Source organism: Sapajus apella, unplaced genomic scaffold, assembly GCF_009761245.1.
Source record: "Sapajus apella isolate SASKATOON/1434 unplaced genomic scaffold, GSC_monkey_1.0 scaffold30, whole genome shotgun sequence".
In the NCBI taxonomy this organism is placed as follows: domain Eukaryota; kingdom Metazoa; phylum Chordata; class Mammalia; order Primates; family Cebidae; genus Sapajus; species Sapajus apella.
This window is the reverse complement of record NW_022436970.1, coordinates 16275093-16301950: the sequence shown is the minus strand read 5'-3', so window position 1 is coordinate 16301950 and position 26858 is coordinate 16275093.

Genomic DNA, 26858 nt, shown 5'->3' with positions numbered 1-26858 from the left:
CACAATTACAGTGTTATAATACTCTGTGTTTTTCTATTATTTACTATTACCAATAAGTTTTGTAACTTCACATGATTCCTTATTGCCCAATAGTGTCCTGTTCTTTAGAACTGAAGAGCTCCTTTTAGCATTTCTTATAGTAGAAGTATGGTGTTGATAAAATCCCTCATCTTTTGTTTGTCTGAGAAAGTCTTTATTTCTCCTTCATATTTAAAGGATATTTTCACTGGATACTAGGATGAAAGGTTTCTTTCCTTCAGCACTTTAAGTATATCATGCCACTCTCTCCTGTCCTGTAAAGTTTCCATTAAGAAGTCTACTGCCAGACATATTGGAGCTGCATTATGTTATCTGTATCTTTTGTTTTGCTAGTTTTGGGATCCTTTCTTTCCCTAGACATATGGGTATTTGATTATTAAGTGTCCTACAGTAGTCTTATTTGGGTTAAATGCTCTGGCTTTCTATAACCTCCTAGTAACTGGAATACTGATATTTTTCTCTGGGTTTGTGAAGTTATTTGTTATTATCCCTTTGAATGAACTTTTTTAACGCTCTCTGTCTCTACCACCTCTTTAAGACCAATAACTTAGATTTGCCCTTTTGAGGCTTTTTTTAGATCTTGTAGGTATGCTTTAGTCTGCTTCATTCTTTTTTCTTTTGTCTCCTCTGAATGTGTGTTTCCAAATAGCTTGTCTTCCAGCTAATTCTTTATTTTAGTTGATCAATTCTGCTATTAAAAGTCTCTGATGCATTCTTAAGTGTGTCAAATGCATTTTTTAACTCCAGAATTTCTGCTTGATTCTTTTTAATTATTTCAATCTCTTGGTTAGATTTATCTGATAGGATTCTGAATTTCTTCTCTGTGTTGAATTATTGAACAATAATTACTGAACAAGAATTATTGATTATTGAATTTCATTGAGCTTTCTCAAAACAGTTATTTTGAGTTCTCTGTCTGAAGGATACATATCTCTGTCTCTCCATGACTGATCACTGGTGCCTTATTTAGATTGTTTTGTTAGGTCATGTTTCTCTGGATGGTCTTGATGCTTGTGGATGTTCATCACTGTTTGAGCATTGAAGAGTTAGATATTTATGTGGTCTTTGCAGCCTGGTCTTGTTTGTACCCATCCTTCTTGGTGAGGCTTTCCAGGTATTCAAAGGGACTTGAATGTTGTTATCTAAGTCTTTGATCACTGTAGCCATATATGCATTAAGGGATACTCCAAGCCCAATATCAGTGGCCCTTACAGGCTTACAGAGGTACTGCCTTGGCAGTCTTGGATAAAATCCAAAACAATTGTCTGGATTATCAGGCAGAGACTATTGTTCTCTTTCCGTACTTTCTCCCAAACAAATGGGAGTCTTTCTCTATGTGCTGAACTTCCTGGAGCTGGGGAAGGGGTGACACAAGCACCCCTGAGGCCACCACCAGTGAGACTGTGCTGGGTCAGGCTGAAGCCAGCACAGCACTGAGCCTCACCCAAAGCCTGCAGTGACCAGCACCTGAATACCACCTATGTTCACGCAAGACCCAACTGTTCTATAATCAGCATGTGCTGAAGCCAGCCAGGGTTGTGTTCTTCCCTTCAGGGTGACGAGATTCCGCTGGTCCCAGGTGGGTCCAGAGATGCCATCTGAGAGCCAGGGCCCGGATTCAGAAAACTTAGGAACCAATCTGGTACTCTATTCTACTGCAGCTGATCTTGGACCCAATTCACAAGATAAAGCCCTTCCCACTCTTCTATTCCCTTTGAATAAGCAGAGGACTTTCTCCCTGTGACCAGCACCACCCATGCCTGCAGCAACTACAGCCTGGCTACTATCGATATTCACTTAAGTCCCAAAGGCTCCTGAGTCAGTTTTTGGTGAATTCTGCCAGTTCTGATTCTCTCCCTTAAAAGAAATGGGCTCTCCTCTGGCCCCAGGCTGGTCTAGAAATGCCATCCAGGAGCTAAGCCCAGGAATCAGAGACCCCAGGAGCCGCTTGGTGCTCTACCACACTGTGGCCTAGGGTGCAAAACAAAGTCCCCTTTACTCTTTTCCTCAACCAGAACCAGAAGGAGTCCTTCCCCACAGGCACCACAGCTGGGCGTGTGCTGGGTCACACATGAAGCCAGCACTGCTCTGAGTGTCACCCAGGGCCTGTGTTGAATACTGCCTGGCTACCATTGATGATTATTCAGGATCCAAGGGCTTCTTAGTCAGCAGGTGATGAATCTTTTCAGAACTGGGTATTTTCCTTCAAGCCAGTGGGTTCCCTTCTCATCCATGGTATGTTTAGATATGTTGTCCAGAATCTAAGCTTCAAATGGAGGTCTCAGGACTCTGCCTGGCGCCCCATACTACTGTGGCTGAGCTGGGATACAAGATACAAGAGAAAGTCCTCTTCACTTTCCTGTCTCCTCTCTTCAAGCAGAGGAAAGGATTCTCTCTCAAAGCTGCAAGCTGCACTACCTGGGTTTGGGGAAGGAGCACTCCCTTGGCCACCCAAGCTGGTGTCTCAATTGGTTGTGTGCCCCCAAGTCCACTGGATGTGAGCCCAGCACAGCACCAGGACTTGCCCAGGAATTGCAGTCTCTGTGGCCTAGACTGCCTTTCAAGTTTATCTAGAATCCAGAGCACTGTGGCCTCCAGTTGTGAGGCTTGCTAGAACTCAGGTTGTAATCTCTGGAATGCATGATTCTCCTCTGCCTTGGGCTGCTCTATCTGAGCTATCTGAGCTCTGCCTGGTGTTGCTTTGCACTGTGACAGGGCAGCACTGAATTCCAATGCAAAGTTCCACAATTACTGCACTCTTTCCTCCTGCTAAGTGCACAGAGACTTTATCTGCCCCAAGCTGCTGCCACTGGGGCATGGGGAGGGGTAGCTCTGGCAATTCAAGTGTCTTTTCTACCTTCTTCAGTACCTCTTTCAGTGACACCAAGTTGAAACCAGATACTGTGCTTGCTACCTGATTTTTGGTTCTTATGACAGTGCTTTTTCTGTGGATAGTGGTTCAATTTGGTGTTCCTGCAGGAAGGATGAGTGATGGAGACATCTATTCAGTCCCCTTGTTCTACCTTCTATCCTCTCTATCACATTTTATAAGCATATAGAGAATGAATAGTAATAGAGAATGATAATTTTTTATTCACTAAAATAATAATTACACTGACTTGTTCCATTGTCATAAGCTTCTAAATAATAATTAGAAAATTTTAATTATTAAGATATTTACAGAAATAATTATTCAAAGCAATAATAATCACTCCATGCAGTTGTGTTTAAAAGTCTACCTAGTGATGTTAGTTTGCTATGTGAATAACCATATTTGCTTGCAAAATAAAAATACCTTTCTTTGAAGTCTTATAATTTTAAGCATTTATTAATTTGTTTATTTGGTATAAAACAGGCCCAAAGAGGAATAGTCTAAACTAATTCTGTCTTTTGAGAGTCAAAGGATATCACCTCATTAGAGGAAGAAATATAGTAAAATATAAATAGTCTATGGTGCTCACATTAATACCATTTACTATGCCAAGCCTTGTGCTAATTAGTAAAAATTCCAAGATATCAAATAAAAAACAGCATCATAACATACTTAAATATATTAATTTAGTGGAATTGGCAAGTAGTTATTTTTTGATATTATACTGTGGATTCAAAATAAATTAGAGATTTTTTGCCAATATTTTTCAGCCAGTATTTCATTAAGTTGAAGCGAAATAAAAGATTTTGCATTTAAAACTGTGTGATCTCCTAAAAGTACACTCCACAACTTTAGGAAGAAGTTATATTTACCAAAAATATAAGTCAAACATTTACCGAAAAAAGAGCATTTGCTTTAAGTAATTTTGCCCCTGACAAAAACACACATATTGATACGGGTTTATTTGGGGTTCAAAGGTGACTTACGGTATTATGAAATCTGAAAGTATTTTCAAAGAAAACACAGAAGGCACCCAAGTAAAATCAACGAGGCATGGCAAACTATAGATATCAGATGTGTCATCATAAAATCTAAAGGACAAGGGGATCCAAACAATACATGTAAAATGATAGGCAACCGATCTGCCACAGAGTCAAGGGGACATCCAACACTGGCAGAATTAAGGTCATTCACTACCATCAACCTTACAGTCTAGTCTCTAACTCTAGACCCAAGAAGAAGTTTAGATTTCAGCAGGAAAATGAAAGCATGGGAAACAATTCTCTCAAGGTCACATATAACACATAAAAATGCACACATATAACTATTTGTCACCCCCTCTTCTATTTTCTAGAGTGAATTTTTAGTACTGTATATTCTTAATAAATACCATTGTAGGCAGGTATGCAGTGAGGTGATTTCCTTCTAAATTCACCATATAAGTTAGAAGTGCACAATAAAATATTAACATGTACAGATTTCCAGCTCACACTTGTACAATTCAAAATGGCCAGTAAGGTATAATTTCATCATGCTATCTGAAAGTATTGAAGATGGATAAAGATGCCCCCCTACCCACACAGCTCTTTCAATTTATTTTTTTTTAATCAATATCACATCTATTGCCAAAGGTATGGGCTACGCACTAGTGAAATGCAAAGATGAGCAATGACCTCAGAGTATCCTTCCATTCCATTGACAGGTGGAAATGCCCATGAACGTCACAAGGAAACCAAGAATATATTGGTTGCTGTGGCCTAACTATGAACACTCCCAACTCACATGTCTGAAGCAGAGCATTGGTATTTTATATTTTTCAATTTAAAGGTCCGTATGCCAAAGGTCAGGTGTGCTAAGAGTCCTCAAAGGAGTGGGTGAAGAAGAAGCTGAAGGTTGTGGGTGAAGAATAAAATTCATTTCATCTAAATGCTTGGTTGAAGAGACTTATTCTACCAGGAACACAGGCAAAAGGAATGGGACAAATAGTGCATAATCAGGGACCTAAAAATATAACAATAAAAAATCAAGCAATGTCTTGAATATAATTCCTACTCAAAGGTTGAAAAACAATTTTCTCATATGCTAAAGACTCAATTGCAAATACTTTAAATAATCATGAAAGGAATAGATGCTATTTTAAAGGTGGGTTAAAAGAGAAGGAAAATATGAACATAATCATAAATTTGTCCTGACAAATAGAAGTCACCAAGAGCAGCTGAGAGTTAAAAAGGAAAGACGGGATTAATCTGGTGACTTCCTTATAATACAGTACAATTTCATATAATTTGAATCAATTAACAGCTAAAGTGGAAATTGGAGGCTTTGTGGCTAGCAGAGAAATGTGGGAAATGTCTTATTGATCCAGCCAATGTTTCTCATCCAGATGAGATTAATGCATTGATACTCCACAAAGAGGAGAATATTGTGTTTTGGTTTGGTTTGGTTTTTGTCCGTGTTCCATTTGCTAAGACTGAAATGTAAAAGCTTGTTGGCAGCAGTAATGATTAACTGTCTGCCTTCACTATTTTAGCTTTGCCTCTTTCACAGATTCAAGCAAAAAAGTAAAAAAACAAGGTTTATAAAAAGTAAAATGTGTACGATCAATCTAATCATCATACACACAAAAGGCAGAAGTATCCCTTTGGCAAACTACTGGTTCAGGCTTTAATTTCTTCAAGATCAAGGTTAACTATAAGGTTGATCAAGTTACAGGTGGCTGTTTCCATAAATGGCTTCAGTTTCTTTAGGAAAAAAATATAAAGCAAGACGTAGACAGGCTAGATAAACAGTCTTAAAAGCCATTTCTAAGTCATCTAACAATAGAGCAACTTCTTTTTCATTATGTCACTTGAAAAGAGTTTCTTCTGAAGTAATGATGGAATTGTTAGGCTTAATTCTTTTTTGCTGCAGAATAACAAATCTTCTATGTACCAGCCATCAGGATTTATATCCTATTTAATACAACTTGCACTAATAAGTCTAAAGGTTCATGGGGTTCTCAGTCAAAAGGTATCAAAATCTAATATAAGAAACAGTTTTCTAGAGTGAAAGTCAAGTAGCAAGCATATAGGAATTGATTTCTACCCACCACAAAGCATCACCAATGCAATACAGGAGGGACTTGAATCCAATTAGCTGTGCATAGAAACTTTCTAATACGATCTTAATGAGTGAGAAAGAAAAGCTATGTATCAAATATTTTTAACTAATTGCTTCTCTTATGCAATTTGTTTTGCCTTTTATTTGGTATGAAAAAATTATTACTAATCTATTTTATATACTTTTATATTTTAATTACTTATAATACAAAATAATTTTAGTATCATAGATGAATAGATATTAAGCTCAAAGTTAAAGTAGAGGGAGGCCATTAAGAGTAGAATAAAACAGGTGCGTGTTCCCATGTAAGCTTTGATTCAGAATGGAAATCAAGTCAATTATCACTTGATATACATATGTATGGGTATGATGCCTAATACATAATAATTTGGTTTGAAGAATACATAGATCATTTTCTGTCTTAAAATGACCATAGCTTCTTTTGATGAAAATTTCCTACTATTTTATGAACCACTAGGATGATTAACCCCAACTTTGCTAGATGACTATCTCCTATTACCACTGCTTTTTAAGGGGTCCTATTTAGGCTGCTAAGTACTTCACAAAGGGGTTCAAAACGATGAACTTCAGAACCTTATTGAAACTTATAGTTGAGGAGAACTTTTGAAATCAGTTACTAGGCTTATATCTCCTGTGTAGGGGAAGATTAAGCAGAAAAGTATTGATTTTACCTCTTTCCCAGAGAATCTGGCCCAGAATGAAGCTCTGGGAGACTCAAGAGCCCTAAAGCCACCCTTGGTTTCAAAATGAGCATTGGGGAAAATAAAGTGAGATGACACATTTGAAGCTGACAAATGGAATCTGCCCCCAAGGAAGCACATCAGAGTTTCAGTTATTTAATGATCAGTCCTGTTTGTGGGAATAGAAAAGCTCTGAGACTATAATTGTTTCCTACAAGAAAAAAATATTTCACATTAAGTGTCACTATGTTAGCAATAGCCATTGAATTGCATTTGAAATTTTGGATTTTTTGGCCTGACACTTGCATACATATTATACTCACATCTCTCTACATATTTTGTAAACACAAAGCCTTGCATCTGAACCCCATCTACCAGAGAGTGGCAAGATTTCATTAGTAAAGCTTGTGTATGTTTTATTGAGATTTTCTCAGGTAAGGTGTTGCATAATATTAAGTCATAATGTTGAAGTTATTAGATCTTATTAAGAAGCATAATTAACTATCTATGTTTAAATAGAAGACAAGTGAGAATTTATAAACTAAGATAAAATATGCACTATGTAATTAAGGTATGTAACATTCCTTCCTGTAAACAAAAGCAAACACAGCTATTTTTGTGTGTAGCTATAATGTCATTTTGAAAGTAGTATGTTTCTCAGGGGCCATCAATAAAGGCACTACATCCATCTTTGTCAATTTCTTAGAAGAGTCATTAGTGAAATGTCACCTTCTGAGGTAATTTTTTTTTTTTTGCACACTGAGTATGGAAAGTTTTACTTTTTAAACCAGCAACAATAAAAACAACACGTGATGGTAATACAGAGTACTAAAAGTGTGCAATAGAAACATTGCACATTTACAAAAAGCTCACCATCAACAGTATTGTAGTAATTGTTATTGTTATTAAAAGTGAAAAACGTGCCACAGCTATTCCACCTCCCATTTAAACATATCTCTGAAATATTATACTACAATTAACACAACCTAGAGTAATTGTGTCATTTGCCACATTACTTTTTCAAACTTTCCCACTTAGGAATGATTTTGTCATTGCTTATATAAAATCTGGGATTTGGGAAATGGAGAAGATATTACAGATCACATCATTCCTCATAATCCTGTACAACTGGAAAGTAAGGGTTGAGATCCAGTGTTAAAGGACTTTGTCTGAGGCAATCTTATCTGCATTTCCAAATATTTTGGTGATTAAATCACACTATCACCAAGCATGATGTTGAAGAGACTATAACATGGAATGAAAAGCTGAGCTGTCTGACATCACATCAATTTCAAATACATGATTCCAAAATTACAGTATAGATAATAATCAAATTTAGTTCAGATAAATTTTCATTTTTCCAAATATTTGCTCTTTAAAAAAGGCATAAAACATAAAAGAGCAAAACAATGAATCTGCTCATATTCCTGCTTAACATTTATTTATTTTTGCTAAATATGTTTTTCCTTAGTCCCCTGGTAAACATCAAGATGGGACACAAGTAACTGGAAGCCCTATCACATAGACATGGCTTTCCTGTTTCTAAGACAATGGTCCCCAACTTTTCTGGCACTAGGGACCGGTTTCATGGAAGACAATTTTTTCACAAATGGGGGGCAAAGGTAGGAAGATGCTTTTGATTGTGCACTTTATTTCTATTATTATTACATTGTAATAGATAATGAAAAATTATATAACTCACCATACTGTAGAATCAGTGGAAGACCTGAGCTTATTTTCCTGCAACTAGATGGTCCAATTTAGGGGTGATGGGAGACAATGACAGATCTTTAGGCAATGGATAAGGTGTAAGCAATCTAGATCCCTCACATGCACAGCCCACAATAGGGTTGGTGCTTGAATTTGTCCATTCTCACTGCTATAAATAACTACCTGAGACTGGGTAATTTATGAAGAAAAGAGGGTTGACTCACAGTTCCACAGGATTAACAGGAAACATGACTGGGACGCCTTACGATTATGGTGGAAGGCAAGGGGAAGCAAGGACCTTCTTCTCATGGAGGCAGGAGAGAGAGTGAAGGGGGAAGTGGAATATTTAGAGTTTAATTAGTTTGGAGGAATTCATAATTACTATATTGAGGAGATTTGGGGTTATGAGTTTACTATTGCTCAAAATTTCTATAATTCCTTTATTATGAAGGTTGAGCAATGTAATTCTCTTGATAGTGTAAATTAATGAAATACCATAGAGCTCTAATAGATGATTTTCTCAGATTTCTCCATAAGCCATTATTACTATCTGTCTGCAGAGGCTTATAAATTTTAGGAGTTTCATGGCATATTCATATCTTGAGACAGATGTTCTGAAATAGTTTTCAATTACATGCCAATTTTTGCAAGTCTAAGGTAGACTGAAAAGAGAGAATGGAAAGCAAATTCCAACCTACTTATAGTCTGACTTTTAACAGGTATCTCAGTTTGAAAGAAGGATTCTCATGTTCTCGAGCCATTTCCCTTTTTATTGCCCCCACCAGATGCCAGCTTATATCTCATGAGCACATGTGATGTACCTACTATTGAAGGCACTGAACTAGGCCTTTCACGCATTCATGTATTCATTTGGTAACCATTGAATTCATATGTAAATACACACACAGACACACACACACATACATACATACACACATATATATGTTCAAGTTGCTAAGGATACGGAGTAAAATAAAACACTGTCTTCTCCTTGGAGAAATTCAAGTCTAGTGAGAAAGGACCTATCACCTATGACTGCAATATGATATAATTAATGTTGTGGTAGATGCAAACAGGTTGTATTATAGGTACACCGAAGAAGAGCATATAAATCTAACTTTTAATATGAGAATTTCTTCTTGGGTGATCGCATTTTGAAAGATAAGCTGGAGTTAGTTAAATGAGGAAACAGGAAAAATGAATTCTAAAAAAAAAAGAACAGCACAGACAAAGCATGGTTGGTGAAAACACATGACATGACATAGTACCTTGAGGAATCAAGGAGAGCTCCCCATAGCTGGAGGAGAGGGAACATAAAGGAGGCAGCGGCTAGATAATAAGTGGTCTTGTTCTCAATTGAGCATTACGAATTTTTTTCCTGTGAGCCACCAGGATAATATATAGAAGAATTGGAAGCAGGGTGCTGGCATGGTCCAATTGTACATTAGAAGGGTATCTCTGGCACCAGTGAGATGGACATACCTTTTGACCACCAGGTCTCTTTTGACATTCTACAGACTATAATGTGCCCTTGAAGAATAATGTGTAGGAATATATCAGCGTTTCCTGGAACCCACTGCCTCAGGGGCTCCACCAATGGAGAGCCTCAACAGAAGAGGAAAGAGAGGAAATAAAGATCACTGCATGTATGTCCCTGGCTCCTATCCTGGTTGTCTCAGATGAGCTCTTTCCATCAACCACCTAAGAACACCGGCAGGTGGCTCCGCCTAGGTGGCACAGCCCTGCCATGCTTGTGTTGGGATACTGCACTATCCCCTGTGGTTTCCTTACACCTGCCTGCAGCTGTTTAGTCCTCTTACTGAACTCTGCTGAAATTCTCCAAAATGAATGGCCACCTTTTACACATTTTATTCTGCCCAAATTCTTACTAATACTACTTTTACTTTTATAACACAGAAAGATTAATATTATTTTATAATATTTTACAAGCAAAGACATTTAAATTCTGTGTGAGAAGTTATGTAATTTTCTAAGGTCTCAATAGGTGGGAGAACCAGTAATCGAGTGCCCCTCCCTGTCTAGAAAGCCTGCTCCTTCTACTCCCATCCCCTCCGCCCAGTGTACTAGCAGGAACTCATTAGGGACTAAGTGAGGCCCAGCATTCAGCAGTAGTGAGGGAGAAATATCTGAAAGGTCAGGCCCAATATCCTATGCATTTTTACCCTATACTGGTAGACGTAACATGGTAGATTTGCAAAAAATATCATGTGACTTTCCATGTATTTTGTCGTCTTTCAACAATACAAAATCACCTCATTTTGCCAAGACCTGTCTTATATATATTTCTTATTAAAATATATGACTCTATTTTTGGTATGTAGTATATCTGTCCCTTAAATATTATTCCCCCAGGGAATTATAAACTCTATTGAAATAAAAGGTGATAACTTTTTTCTTTCAGTTTTATGTAAACTTCAAGGTATACACCTCTTCTAATAGGAAGTATTGAACAAATGCTAAAAGTATAAATAATTCCAGTGACATTGTAAAAGATTTTTTTCCAAGCAAAATTCATAAGGTTAGCTTGTGTTTTTTCTTTTAACCAAGAGATTAAAATAATTTACCTTGTTTACATAAAGATTTCTTTCATATTATACCACAATATGGAATAAAGCAATTGACATTTTACAAAGGGAACAGACATGAAATACCAGAACTTCCTTTACCCTACCAATATTTCCAAGTTTTTCATAATCTAGCTTGCACTTTCTCATTATATCCCAGCTCCTCCCTCCTGCAGAGTTGTCCTGTCACCTGAACTCTTGGTAAAGCCTTCAAAAATAGAAACGTATGAACGTCACTGGTATACTAAAACCTTAAAAACAGATATGATGACACCTAGTGGTCCCAAGAAAATGCATTTGCTTGAAGTGAAGTAGATTCAATGAATGCGCATAGAAAATAACTAAGAAAATTGAAGGATTTCAGGCTTAAAAATTAAAGCAAATGCATTTGCTCTCCCAAGTATAGCTGCTCCTCGACTTGCAAGTTGAAAATATGATGAGTGGAAAATGCATTTCATCCACAACATCATACCTTAGCCTCGCCCCCCTTAAGTGTGCTCCTAACACTTCCTTTTACCTACAGTTGGGCAAAATCACCCAGCAACACAGGCCACTGCAGAGCCGGGCTGGTTTCTCCTCGTGGTCTCGTGGCTGAGTGAAAGCCGTGGCTCCCTGCCACTGCCCAGCACTACAAGAAAGTATTGCATATGGCTGGTGCAGAAAAAGATTAAAATTTAAAATTTAGAAATCAAAGTACAGTTTCTACTGAATGCATATTGCTTTCACAAAATCACAAAGTTAAAAACTTGTACATTGAACCATAGTCAAGGACTGCCTGTATAGACATTCTTCACTTATTTAACTTTACATTTCTCAGGGGACAGATTGAATTAATCTAAAGTGATTTATCTTCTTACAAATCTTTTGTATGCTGACAGAATATATTTGAACTAGCAATATAAAAAAGTAGATGAGGCATTCTATGGAAAGATTAATCTAATCTGGATTAATCAATGAAATATCATTTAATAGGTCATTTGGTGTTGATGTTTAACCCCAGGAACTTCCAAAGAGGCTCTTCACATTTCTGCTATTTTTTAAATTCATAGCTAACACAGAACTAAATGAAATGCTATACAACCTTTCACTGTAATATTTACAAATAAACAAATACCCACCTTTCCCAATTCCTCAGAGAATTTAAAATGACAATGGATTTGAAATGCCAGAGCCTTCAAGATCATAATTTAGGTGATGTCTGTTATTTAAATTATCAGAATGCCATCATAGAAAGGACTTTGTGTTTAATTCCCTACCTGCCATATTAAAATGTCAAACTATATTATAAAAGCTATTAAGGATGACCCCAAATTTGATTCCGCCTTCTATCCCAAAACAAATTTGGTTCAAGGCCTGCACAATATCTACTTTATTGCAGGCTAAAGACAGGAGATAAATAGAATATTAATTCTCAGTTTTATCACATAGTCGTATCAAATGAAGAAGATGCCTGGCCTTTTGCACTATATTATTGGAAATTAAAGTGTGGTTTAAATTTAAAACATGGTTTCCTAATGTAAGTGTGCAAGCTGGTGTGAAGAGTGGGGAAGTGAGCATCCAGAGAGAGGACCCAGTGCTGGCTGAGCCTCCCCACCTGCATGGCCATGGCCCCAACTCAATAGCTGTGCATGCTGAGCTCCAGATCTCTCACCACAAAATACTACGGTGTGTGCCTAGATTCCTGTCAAGGTTCTGCCTGCTTCTAGGATGACACACCATTTAAGCTGTCAAACTCAGAACTAACAAGGGATTATTTACCTGATTTGCTCTGTAACCATAAAGTTGCAGAAAATTATTTTCTTTTAATTTTGTAAGGCTATTGTATTCATTAATCACATGTTCTTCTCCAGATGTATAAATTCACCAGGAATAATAATTGTAAAACTCTTGGCTACAATTTGCAGAAAACACTAAAGCACACTCACATAATTTAAACATGTAACTTTGAGAACTTCCATACAGAATTTTTAAAATATTTTCGGCCGGGAGCAGTGGCTCACGCCTGTAACCCCAGCACTTTAGGAGGCTGAGACTGGGGAATCACGAGGTCAAAAGATCAAGACCATCCTGGCCAACATGGTGAAACCCCATCTCTACTAAAAATACAAAAACTAGCTGGGTGCGGTGGTGCTCATCTGTAATTCCAGCTACTTGTGAGGTTGAAGCAGGAGAATTGCTTAAACCAGGAGGCAGAGGTTGCAGTGAGCCAAGATTGTGCCATTGTACTCCAGCCTGGGTGACAGAGTAAGGCTCTGTCTCAAAAAAATAAATTTTTTTAAAAAATTTTTCATCTACTTTTATTTTCTTGAAGGACATCACATCACAGTTAATCATGCAAAGGGTGTTTGATTGCATACACTGACATACGTAGGAGGAGGTGGAGAAAGGCACCAGTGAATTTTCACTACATTTGAATTCATCTAATGGTGAGCTATGCCCCTCCTCAGCATTACATTTATAGAGTCTGATTAATAATATGCTTCTATTCAGTTTCAGGCTTCTCGTGGGAATTATATATTAAACATGACCTAACTTCTTGTTTCTACATTAGTATTAAAATCATCTTGGGGGAAAATAGCTATTTCTGCTTTTTTTCTAACATATGCCCCATAGTAAGAAAGCACAAACAGATTATTTAGGAAAGGCAATCAATTCCTTAATCATCTAATAAAGGCAGAAATTCCTGCTTGAATTCATTTCATTTCAGCCCTTGACCAACAGCAATATCACAGAACTGGACCAAAATGTGTGTCATTCTTATTTCAGAGCAAAAAGACCCTGAAAGAAATTATTAAAATCCATGTATATAGTCATAATATGATACTCTTAGATCAAGTTTGCCTTTTATTTTTTATAAACTCACACATCTCAGTATAAGCAATATAAGCAACTTCCCACTTTACACTATAATTCAAGTATAAATATTTAGAATAATGAAATGTGATTGTTTTCTCAAATATTATATTAAAACACAAAGAATAAATCAGGAAAGTCCATGCATATTCATGGGTTTCAAATGATGCATCTCTCAGTTTCAATTTAGTGAACATTAATATTTGCTTAAATATATGAACATAAAACATACAAATATGTTATGAATTTCAATACGTGATGTTAAAAGACTCTATTTCATTGAGTTGTTAATGACAATATAAATAAAATGAACAGGACTAGAGTATATTATTTTTTTTGCCCAAATGCCAAAATGCAAATATGTCTTTCTAATAAGTTAAAATGGGAATTGCCTTATTACTTATAATAAAGTGGCTGACAAACCTACTAATCCTCAAGTAATGTTAATGAATAATACTTTGGGTTCTACATAATTCAAGCCAGGATTTTTTCCCAGCTCTTTCTATGTGCTTTCAAATTTTTTTCTTTGAAACAGATGTCAGGTTACAGTACCATTATATCCATTTTACAGATGGGTCAAGTAACATTGTGGGATATTAATTAGAAAAGAGATAGTTTTTTTCTGAGAATAATCTCTTCTTTATATTTTGTTTAACTAAAAGTAAATGTGGTAACATTTATTTCATATAGTTGATCCAGTTATATTCAACATCAAACTTTTCATCTGAATCTACCCAGAGAGTACTCGTAAACCGATCAGCAATTCAAGTTCATTAAATAAACTATACAATCCTATTATATTGGAACTGTTAAAGGAAAAAAGTGGAAAATATTAAAATATAAAGAAAAAGTACAGAATGAATAGAATAAAATTATTTTTAGTCTGTACTGAACCTAATAAATTGAAAGTTAAAAAAAATCTTTAACAAAAGACTAATAAATTACTTGATATTCATACGACTATGGTACAATCACTGGTAGCTTTGCTATCGAACAAACAGGAAGATAAAGATGCTATAACTTTATATTCTAGAAGTGACTTTTAAAACCATTCAATTGTAAATTAATCTCAACCACAAGTATGATGTTTACAAATGTCCTGATCTTCATTTCTGGTTTGAAAGGTTCGGGTCACTTAACCTCTCTAAGCATTCTGCTGGGATCCTCCCACTGATCTACTACTGGCCAAGACAGAATTCTTTCTCTCTCTGGGACAATGTTTTATTTATAGAATGAGAATAATACCAAAAAGAATTATTTAGAGAAGTTACTGCCGATTAATTCATGGCTACAAAGCACTTTTCATATACTCCACATTCTTCCCAGGGAATGCAGCCAGAGGCAATTTTACCTTTTCAAATAGTCTTACATAAAGCCTAAAGAATTCTGAACCTAGTATTTTTCTAACTGTTTTATTCCTTCCAACATCTGTAATGACTGGTTGTTTCACACTTCTAAAATACAAAATATTATATCAAAGGCTTTCTCCTGGGTTTATAAGGACAGAAGGCTTCCATAAATTGAGATTGTTAAAATCATTTGTGGTAACTTTCAGTTAAATATTAACAGCTAACTTTATCAAAACTAAAATAATGCTGTCCCATGTAAATTTGGCTTCAGTATTTTTTTGATATCTGCCTCTCTTCAATATGTTTCCTTATGTAATTATAACAGACTATCTGTTAGGGAAAAAAGTCTGAAGAGCAGAATGCCATGAAAATTCTTAGTTAAATTATATGGTCTATGGCTTGTGTTACTTGGATCAAATATTCTGGTGGTAACATTTAGGCAACAATATCATCTGTGTATTTTTCCATTCTTCATTAGCACTATGCCTTAAATTGCCTACTTTGAAACTTTTTGAAAATCAACCTAAAATAGAAATATACAAATAAGGAAAAATACATAATCTTGTATAGAGTATTTATTAAGGCTTTCTCTAATTCATTAAAAACTAGAACATTCATCACTTAACAACACTAGAGGTAAAACTGGCACAAGAAATTTAAAAATAGTTGTAGAATATGCATTCTTTGCCATATATTTGGCTTTATAATAAATTATATACTTATGTGTGGATATTGGAATTCAGAAAAGATATTAAAAATGTAAAAAAAAAAAATAGGAGATTGCAAGTTTAAAAGACAGGTTCTGCAGGGCTGGACCCTGCTTACCTTCTTTGTTTTGATTGAGGATACTTCTATCATCAGTTCTTTCCCATCTTCATGAGTGTGTCTAGTTTCGATTTTTGAGGCTGCTGACCCTTGGATGAGGTTTTTGTGGGGACTTTTTTTTGTTCTTGCTGTTTTTGTTGCTTTCTGTTTGTTTTTCCTTCAATAGTCAGGTTCCTCTTCTGTAGGGCTGCTGCACATTTTCTAGGGGTTCACTTCAGGCCCTATTCATCTGGTTCACTCCCGCACCTGAAGATGCCACTGGAAGAGGCTGGAGAACAGCAAAGATGGGTGCCTGCTCCTTCCCTGGGAGCTCCGACTCAAGGAGCATTGACCTTAGGCCAGTAGGAGTGCTCCTGTACAGGGTTCCTGACAATCCCTGTTGAAGGGTTTCATCTACTTGGGTGGCACAGGACGCAGGACCTGTTTAACAAAGCACTTTGGCTGTCCCTTGGTGTAGGGGGCGTGCTGTGCTGGGGGAAAATCCACTCATCTGGGCGGCGGAGATTCTTCAGAACTAGCAGGAGGAAAGATTAAGTAAGCTGGTTTGCCAAGACTATGGCCACCCCTTCCCCCAGGGGCTCAGGCCCAGGAGGATCAGAGTTCTGTCTTTGAGTCCCTGGCTGGGGTTGTTGGAGTTCCTGCAGGGAGGCCCCTCCCAGTGAGGAGGGATAGGTCAGGGTCAGGCCTGAAGAGACACTCTGGCTGCAGTCTGCCACAGCCAGTGCCATGGACTGTGGGAAATACCTTTTGGGACCAAGCCATCCAGCCTCCCTGGGTCCAGAAGGCGAGAAGGAAGGGGAGAAGCACAGCCTGGAGCTATAGTGATGGCTGCCACCCTTCCCCCACCCTGGGCGCTGAGCGTGTGAGGCAGCTATCAGTCCCAGTGTTGGCTGCCATCCCTCCCACAAGGAGCTCAGATGGCTTAGACAGCAGGCAGCTGCAGCTGTGGTGATGGCCGCCCCTTCCCCCAGGAACTCAGCAGGCTTAGCCATATACTAGCTGGGTGGCTGTTGAGAATCTACACGTCTTCTTGTTTGTGACCCCAGGCCCCCGTGGCGTGGGCTGACGAGTGGGATCTTCTGATCTGTGGGTTGCACAGTGCTGTGGAAAACGCACAGTTTCCCAGGCTGGGTAGCGCGCTCACTCACCACCTCCCTTGGCTGAGGGGGTGGGGGCTCCCTTGCCCCGACTGGCTTTCAGGTGGGCTGCCACACTGCAGGGCTCTTCCTCTCTATGGGTCTTACCAGCCACGTAGTCAGTGCTGATGATAGAACCTGGATACCTCGATTGATGGTGCAGAATTAGCATGCCGTTTTGGTTCTTTTTGATGGGATCCCCACCAAAAAGAACCAAAACGGCATGCTAATTCTGCTGACTAGGGTCTCCGAGCTGACCAGGGTCTCTGCAGCTTCTAGTCAGCCATATTGGCCCCACCCCTGGCTTCAATTATTTATCTGAGTTGTTTACAAACTTCTTTGTTTATACATTATTGACAATAATTTTTATTACAATGCTCTCCTTTACACATTTTTATGGTCTTCAAAATTTTTATTCTGAATTTAAGCAGTTTCAATTTCAATTTTATTTCAACTATTAAACTTTTAAACAAAAAATTACAAATTCTCATTGTATATGTATCTAATAGAGATCTAAATAGTCACCATTGTCCATATATAAACATATATAATTTTGCAAACTCTTTTTTAAATAATTTGAAATCATATATCATTTATAATTTATTTTTATACCGAAACTCTATTTATTTATTTAGAGATGGAGTCTTGCTCTGTTGCCCAAGCTGGAGTGCAATGGCACAATCTTGGCTCACTGCAACCTCTGCCTCCCAGGTTCAAGTGATTCTCCCGCCTCAGCCTCCTGAGAGACTACAGAGGTGCACTCCTTTGCCCAGCTTCTTTTTGTATTTTTTGTAGAGACGAGGTTTTATCTCGTTGCCCAGGCTAGTCTCAAACTCCTGACCTCAAGTCATCTACCCACCTCAGCCTCTCAAAGTGCCAGGATTACAGGTGTGAGCCACTGCGCCTCGCCATGTTTTTCTCTCTAAACTCTTAATTCTCTACTACTTACTCCTGAGAATTTCATTTATAAAATAGAATTTAAGATATGTAAATTTAGAAGTTTAACATATGTATATATTATGATTTTTAGCATATCTCTATATAGTTATCTCTATAACAAGATCCAGAATTTTTTGTGTAACTAATTTTTCTGCATAACATTGTTATTCATTGCATTATAAATACAATTTATTTGTAATTTATGAAAACAAAGTAAATACAGTTAAGCAAAAATTAAAATTTTATTAGAATGATATCTCTTAATAGATGGTGAAAGTTTTTCAATACTTTACTTGATTTTTTTTTGCAAATATTTCAGGACCCCAGTAGTGAACATTGGCCACATTTGAGCATAGATTCTACTCTAATTGTTGATAGATGTAAGACGTATGAAGAAGTAGCCATGTTTATAGAAATTAGATGGGAACTAAAAGGCTTTTATTACAAGAAAAATATGCAATACATTTAATTTCTTCTGAGTTAAATGTCAAAAAATACATTGCAAGCCATCATCAAAAATGTAGGAAGTTCTTTCAGTTTTTGTGAAATTCTATTGCAAATGATTTGTTAGCACTGATCAGTATAATTATTTTATACACAGTCATTAAATTCATTCCCCTCAATATCAAGAACAACAGGTTCTGCTATAATCTCTTCAGTGTTATTAGGGAAAGGCACCAGAGAGAAATACAAGATATGCTAGAAGTATGGCATTGTTTTGTATACTGGGAGAAGAGAAATTGCAAAATGAGACTGAAAAATGAAAACTAATGTGATTGCTCAACCAAGGGACTCAGTTTCAGGAAGATTAGTTTAGACAATAAATATAGAGAGAGTTCTAAGCTCTTGAAATTGATGCCTTATAAATACCAATGCCCACGCAACTGTGTCATATTTACTGAGTAATGGTAACTCAGTTCTGAGATTATCAATGTACATGGAACCCTAAATGGACAAAATTAGGCTACAATAAACCAATTAAACATGTCTAATATGAAGCTACATGTGAAGAATGACTGTGAATATACCCTCCAGTATGTGATGTGCTTAAAAATTGCCAGTATAAAATATAGTATAAAATAAGCTTAGTATAAAATAAACTTAGTATAAAATAAGTTTAAATAAGTTTTCACATAAAAATCAAATGATTTGCAAATCCCAATACCCAATTTTAATTTATGTTAAATCATTATGACTAAGATGCTCTGAGAGCCCCATTCTTCGCAACTACTAAAGGATGTCTTTTATTATAAATCATTTCTTTTTTAGAACTAAAATAAACAAAATTTAGAGCAGGAATTCTTTCCATACCTACATTAAGTAATATGGAACAAGCAGAATATCTAGGTTTTTTTCTTCCAGGAAATGCTTGCTACTAGAAAAAGGAATGTGAGCCAATTACACTCCCTAATTTATCAAGACTAACAGCTTGGTTACCAGTGTTTGCTTCAAAACCTTTGGTTCACCCTGCACACTAATCATTGGTCTTGATGATAAAACCTAAGAAAAAGAGCTGTTAACTTGTATAACATTAATCTCCTAGATATTTAAATATACATTTCTCAATTAAAGAGATACAAGCCATCCTTGAATTACTGAAAAACTGTTAAGACTAGGGACCTGAAAGTGAAAATTTTTCGAAATTTTCCAGAAACAAATAGTTTTGGAGAAGTCAGCTTCTAAGCAAGACCTTCTGACTACATGAAGTAAACATCTTCCATCTAAGAATCACAAGATTCAGAAAACTGAAACCTTCCATTATCACACTGTAATCTTAAAGTTTTTGTACTTCTCTACCCAACATGTGTATTCACCTTTGCTAGTTTGTAATTCTGCATTATCTTAGACACTTATAAATACGATAAATTAAAAATTTATTTTCCTTTAGTATTTCTCTTTTTCCTTCTTCAGTGTCTCCTTGGTATGAACTTATATATTTGCTAGTGAGTAGGCAGCTGCAACATAACATCAAACAACTATTGAGTTGGTATCACTTTCCTTTGAGTGCCCCCAGCTTCCTTTAATACCAGTTTTTTGTAAAGTTGATTTCTTGCATAATTAGACTCACCCAATGAGCAATTTTTTAGAAAGCAAACAACCCAAGACTTTGGTTATCCAGTAATTTAAAACCACCTGTCACATTCTCTCTAGAAAGAGATGTTGCTGTTTCCATAAAAATAACATTTTTTTGCAGAATTTTTAAACCTAAACTTACACAGAAATGGAGTTTGAAAAAACAGATATTACATTTGTAGGGCCATTATCTTACTTTTGTAAACCATAAAATAAAGGAACACTACTCTGTCCCATTAGGAAGGCTACTTAACCCAAACATTTTTGCTAAAGAATTACCTGATGATCTCTGTTTTATAAATTTCATCAACAGATTCCAGGACTACTCTTGGTGAGTAGTAGCAAAACATTTCTAAACTATTCAAAAATCACATTGGGTAGTTCGGTGCACACACACACACACACAATTATTGGATAGCTCTGAAAAACTGATAAAGAATTTGTAGTACAAAAGCATTTGGCTACCATTTTGAAACAGGAATATTATTATTTTGGAAAAATAAAAACTGTCTTCCAAATATTTCTGATTTCACTCAGGGTTCATTTGGTCCATCGATTTTTCCTTTCATAGTCCAAAAAAGGGAAATTCTGAGCATTTAATTAATATAAAAAACACATTTATACACACAAAGGAAGATCTTGACTACTTTCCTCTATACCTAAGCTTCTTCATTTCAGGCTTTGAAAGACATGTGGAAAATGGAAAAAATATTACATGTGACAGTTCAGAGATTGATAAGGAAGAGAGAAATGATCTCAAGACCACAGAAGTCTTAGTCTTAGAGGTACTGAAATTAGACAGCTGATGTTTCAAAATTAAGTGGCTTTAGACACAATGCTGGCCTCTTTAGGTGAAAAATACATTTTTTAAAGGACTGTTGTCTTCTCATTGCTACAGAGATTTGTGGAAATCTTTAATTTTACTAAAAATATTAGGGACAAAGCAATCATTAAATTAGGTAAATTTGTCTCCATATCTGGCTCTATAAACTCTGGGGACTGTCATAGAATCTGTTCACTTGACTTACCTTGGGCATTCTTGGTCCCTGAAATAGACACAGACTTAAACTTGTGATCAAATCTTTCTCTTAATATTCATATTGCAGGGCTGATCTCTCTAATCTTAAATATTGTTTTGTAGCCACTGTACCATCAAATGATCAAATGTGAGATATTCCATTGAAAGAAAGAGAGAGAGAGATGGGTGGGGAGAGAGGGCATGCAAGCAAGCTTGTAAAGATTGAAGCAACTACCATCAAAAACTCTCAATGCAACCATGACACACTGAAAAGTGAAACATCTCTAGATGGATCATATCCCCTAAAAATAATATTCTATCCTTCAGCTTAGAACAAAGAATGTAAAAGTGGGGGACTGAAAATTGAAATTAACAAACTTAACTGCTCCTGGTTAAATAATATTGGAATCCTATGAACTTTTCACGTCTAATTAGAATACTGCCTTTTTTTTTTTTTTTTTTTTTAGAGGGAATCTTGCTCGTCGCCCAGGCTGGAGGGCACTGGCACGATCTCGGCTCACAGCAACTTCTGCTTACCAGGTTCAAGCAATTCTTCTTCCTCGGCCTCCTGAGTAGCTGAGATTACAGGCACCTGCTACCATGCCTGGCAAATTTTTCTATTTGTAGTAGAGATGGGGTTTCATCATGTTGGCCAAGCTGGTCTTGAACTCCTGACCTCAGATGATCCCCCTTGCCTCGGTCTCTCAAAGTGTTGGAATTACAGGCATGAGCCAGAATACTGCTTTCTTTAAAGTAACACTGAGAATGAGCAGAAGTAATTCTGCTGTTTGCTCCAGGAAATATTTGCTCCTGAAAAATAACATTATTTGCAAAATAAAATAGTTTACTTGACAGTTTGCTCATCTATACTTGCTTCAAAACTTTGCTTCACTCTACCCACCAATCTAAAGCTATTCTGTATTAAATTCTGCCCATTCCTCCCTTCCTTTTGTCTTGAAAGATTTCCCTTGAAATCAATCTATTCAAACTCTAAGGTCCAGTTAATATCCTCCCATTACTTCCCCTCATAAGACACTGCTAAATTCTGCCAAAGTAATTGTTCCTTACTGTATTCAGTCTATCAACCCACCTTTGCTTGACCACTTTTTCTGGTGATTTTTGGAAACACAACAGTCGTCAATATGTACTGACCTTGTAAGAGTTTTTATAATTATATATAGAACTGTAATTTACTTTGATGTTATTCAACAATTTATATGCTTTTGTTTTTTATTCCTAACCAGAGTTGGAACACTATTAGTAAGGGCTATTTCTCATTTAATGGCTTATGTGCCCCCATGTTACTAGACCTTAAGCATTTAATACTCTGATCAAATATTTATTCAGAAATACACAGAAAAATATGACTAAGAATTATTAATAATATATGTGCATTCATTAAATTCCTACTGTGTATAAATCCAAATGTGTATACATACACAGAAATACATGTGTGCCTAAAGTTTCTAATAGACTTACATTGTAAAAATTAATTTATGCATAATCTATAACACTGAAATATAATTTATATATTTTACATGTGTGTGTGGATATAGATACATAAGCATATGTGCATGTATATGTTTACATATGTATGTGTATACATACATAATTTTGAGACTGTATGTTATTTGTGACAGCATAGATTTTACACTCTGAACTCTTATTTTTTCTATTATTTTAGATGTAATATAAAAAAATTTATTCAAATTAGCATTTGAAAAAAATTAAGCATTTTCCAAAACTTCACAAGCCATCATTCATTATAACACAACGCTTATATAAAAGTAAACTTATGTGTATAATGGGGAGATGGCAAACTCATAATTCATTTTCTATTCAAAAGCATATGTGATATTAGCCATTGTTAGTAAAAATGCCTTGTGACTCATCTGATTCCCCAAGATAAAACCTAAAATTGAAGACAGTTATAATTATCCTTCAAATATAAACACATTTTCTTTTCCATATTCTTTCCCATATTCAAAGCTACAAATCATTATTTCCTTTAAAACTTCTCATGATGCTCTGTGCTATGAGACAGTTGTAATGAGCCAAGGACTCCATGTTTGAATGCCAGATTTAAGTTGGAATTTTCTTTATTGTTCTGCACCTGTGAGTTTCAAGCCATTTAACTTTTTGCCCTGAAGAAATAAAATATTCAATTTAATATATTTGTGAAAACAAATCCATTGAAGCCACAAGAAATTCCTATGAGAGTTCTAAATATTCCTGGAGCATATTCCATAGTCCCTAAGCTGTGAACACGTATTGAGATATAGCAGCTTGGTGGAGGCAAGATGCAGCCCTTATTCACATCTGTCAGCTAATGGAAGGCTAAAATGCTACAGCTGCCAGGGTAAATATTAATCACTCAAAAAAGGAAAATTGTATTAATCTCTTGTGCATGCTATGTTTATATATGAGTGCTATTTATGCACCGTATGCTATGCTTTTGCTAAAATAACCCTGCCCTTGATAAGCCATAGGGAAGTTTTGTGATTGGAAACGAATCATGCATTTATGTGAGTTAAAGCATCAGCATACGTTAAGGATAAAAAAAGGCCAGCATTATCATTAAATGCAGAGAATCACAAATGTAATTGAAAATCAAAGCTGAGCTTTTCTTAAGCAGGATGGTGGAAAGGTACAAATAAAAATCCTAGATTTCTCAAATATCGCTCGCCTTTCTTCTTCACCACAAATAACATAAAATCAATTATATGGTGTTGCACTGAATTCACTTTTTAAGCATATGACTGGGGTAGCACTTGATTCATTTTAATTTCAACTTGAAGTCCTGATTTAGACTAGGTTTTGGCAATCTTTTCAATCAAAGGTAAACAAAATCTGACATCTTACAATGTAATGCTGCTGCTTCTTGCTGAGACATAGTTGGCGGCTGTTTCTTAAAGCACAGCAGGGAGATGATGCTTGTCTACAGGGGGACCCTCTGAAGTTCTCTGAATCTTCAAGGTAGAATATCCTCTGATCCAATGCTGTCTAAGTCCAGGATCGCCTGGTTCTGCTCTTGCAGATCTGTACACAACCAGCCCTGAAAGGCCCAGTACACTTAGGAGAACGATGGTAGAAATGATTTTGGAATCTGGCTCTCAGTATTTAGAAGCAATGTTAATTATTTCTTCCTATGGATTTAAACTATCTAGTGCTATTTTTTTTTCCTTCTCAACATTAAAGCACATGGAAGTGGGGAAGGCTGAGTTCTGGACAACCATAGCACAATGATCATCTGACCCTCAACTCATTTTCCTAAAACTCCCCTAAGGACACATTTAAAAGAATAAAAAGCAATGATGAGGCCCAGGTTAGAGAGTCATAAGTGGAGAAGAAAAATAAAGAAGAGCTGATGGAAACATGGTGGAGGGGAGGTAACATGGGCAGAAGTGCTTGCATAGGAATATGCTGTTGAAGGGGAAACGAAGAGAGATTGAAATGATTAAATCTTTGGCTTGAAAATGCTACAGACACATATACACCATGGAATATTATGCAGCCATAAAAAAGGATAAGTTCATGTCCTTTGCAGGGGGCATGGCTGAAGCTAGAAGCCATCATCCTCAGCAGACTAACAAAAGAACAGAAAACCAAGCACCACATGTTCTCACTCATAAGTTGGTGTTGAACAATGAGAACACATGAACTCAGGGAGGGAAACATCACACACCAGGGCCTGTGGGGGCTGGGGGGTGGAAGGAAGGGGAGGGAGAGCATTAGGAGAAATAACTAATGTAATGACGGGTTGATGGGTGCAGCAAAGCACTATGGCACGTGTATACCTATGTAACAAACCTGCACATTCTGCACATGTATCCCAGAACTTAAAGTATAATAAAGAAAAAAGAAATTATGGAAACAAGATATAACATGTAAACTCTAACCAAAATAAAGATTATTTTATGTTAATACCAGATAACATAGAATTAAAAAAAAAAAAAAAGGAAAATGCCAGAGAGTGAGGGTAATAATTTGGGCTGAAAACAAGGGGATAAATTGAAAGTACTATGCATTATTTTTAATAACCTCTAATATCGTATTGGCATACCAACAAGCAGAAAAGATAAGGCAGGTTTCTCATTTAAAGTTTAAAAATAAAATAAAATAAAAGGTTCTTTAAAAGTTTGAAAGATATTAGGGAAAAGAGTGTCATTTCTGAAATTTTCTACAGTGACAGCTGGGTTTGCACCTGATTACTCTAAAATAAAGAAGATTCACCTGGCCCTCCCCACCCCCATGCTTCTGGTTCCCAGTGAGCTTCTCTATGCATCTGTCTGAAATATAAGAAACAAGTAAGGAATGCAAGACCTCATTAGAAATAAAATAAACAGCAACAAAAACGGCTTCTGAAAATATAGATAAAAGTCTTTAACAATACAAAATACCTACAGTTAGATTTCTCAGAAACACATACCATTACATCACAGCCAGAAAACAAGATTTATGATTATATTAATGAATGAGAGGATAACACTGCTTAGAAACTAAAATATGATTATTAAAATTAAAAAGTAAACAAAAGGTTTAAAGAACATCCACACCCATTTTGCTCAGGTCATATCCCCCATCTTCTTGGTAGCTCACCTCCATGAGGTGACCCTGTTAACTGCTGGTCTCATCTGCTGTTCCGCCCTGGCTCACTTGTTCCCCTTAGGCCAGCCATTTCTGAAACATTCCAGATATTCTCTTACCTTGGGACCTTTGTTTCAGGTTGTTCTACTGCCTGAAAACTGCTCCCAGATGCCCTCTGTGCTGCACTGCCCAATTAAATTCAAGCTTATGCTAAAATATCTCCACCTCAGGGGCGTTGCCAATGACCACACTAGTTAGTATTCCAATCATTCCACCTATTGCAACCCCTCTTCTACGCTCTACTTTTAGTTTTTGCTATTGCACACATTAATTCCTACATATTATTATATGTACTATTATTAAGTGTGTCATCCTTTCCCCAGAATGTATGGTCCAAGAATCAGAATGTACAGTTGTCTTAAATAATAAAAAAGTACAGCTTTACGTAACTACCAGAGACATGCCTAAAGCACAAAGACACAAGAAATTGAGTCATGAATTTACTTTTCCCAAGATTTATTACAGATTTATTTATTATCAAATGACTATAAATAACTGAAAAGCACAGTAGGGGACTGGTTACATAAATTATAGATCCTCCATACAATAAGAAATCATATCTTCATTAAAAATGATCAGGTAGCTCTAATTATGGTATATGAAGCATCACCAGGATATATGGGCAGCCAAAAACAAATAAGTAAATAAATAAAGTAATGCACAGAGCAATGTGTATTGTATGCTACAATGCCATGTGTATATCAATGATATTCATGATCTATTGTTTGTAACAGTAGTGGCCTTCCAAGCAAGCCAACCATCTGTCTGGTGGACAGGTAAAGAGGAGGAACTTCCTAAATTGTTACCACATAAATGTAATTGCTATAAAACAAGGAATTGAATGTAATGACCAAAAAAATATGTAACTAAGTTGGGACAGAAACTGCTTGCTTTTAAAAATATACATATATTACATATAACCATATATAAATATATACATGTTAACTATATATAAATATATATATTATATATAAATCTGTATTAACATATATATACGTATATATGTACATAT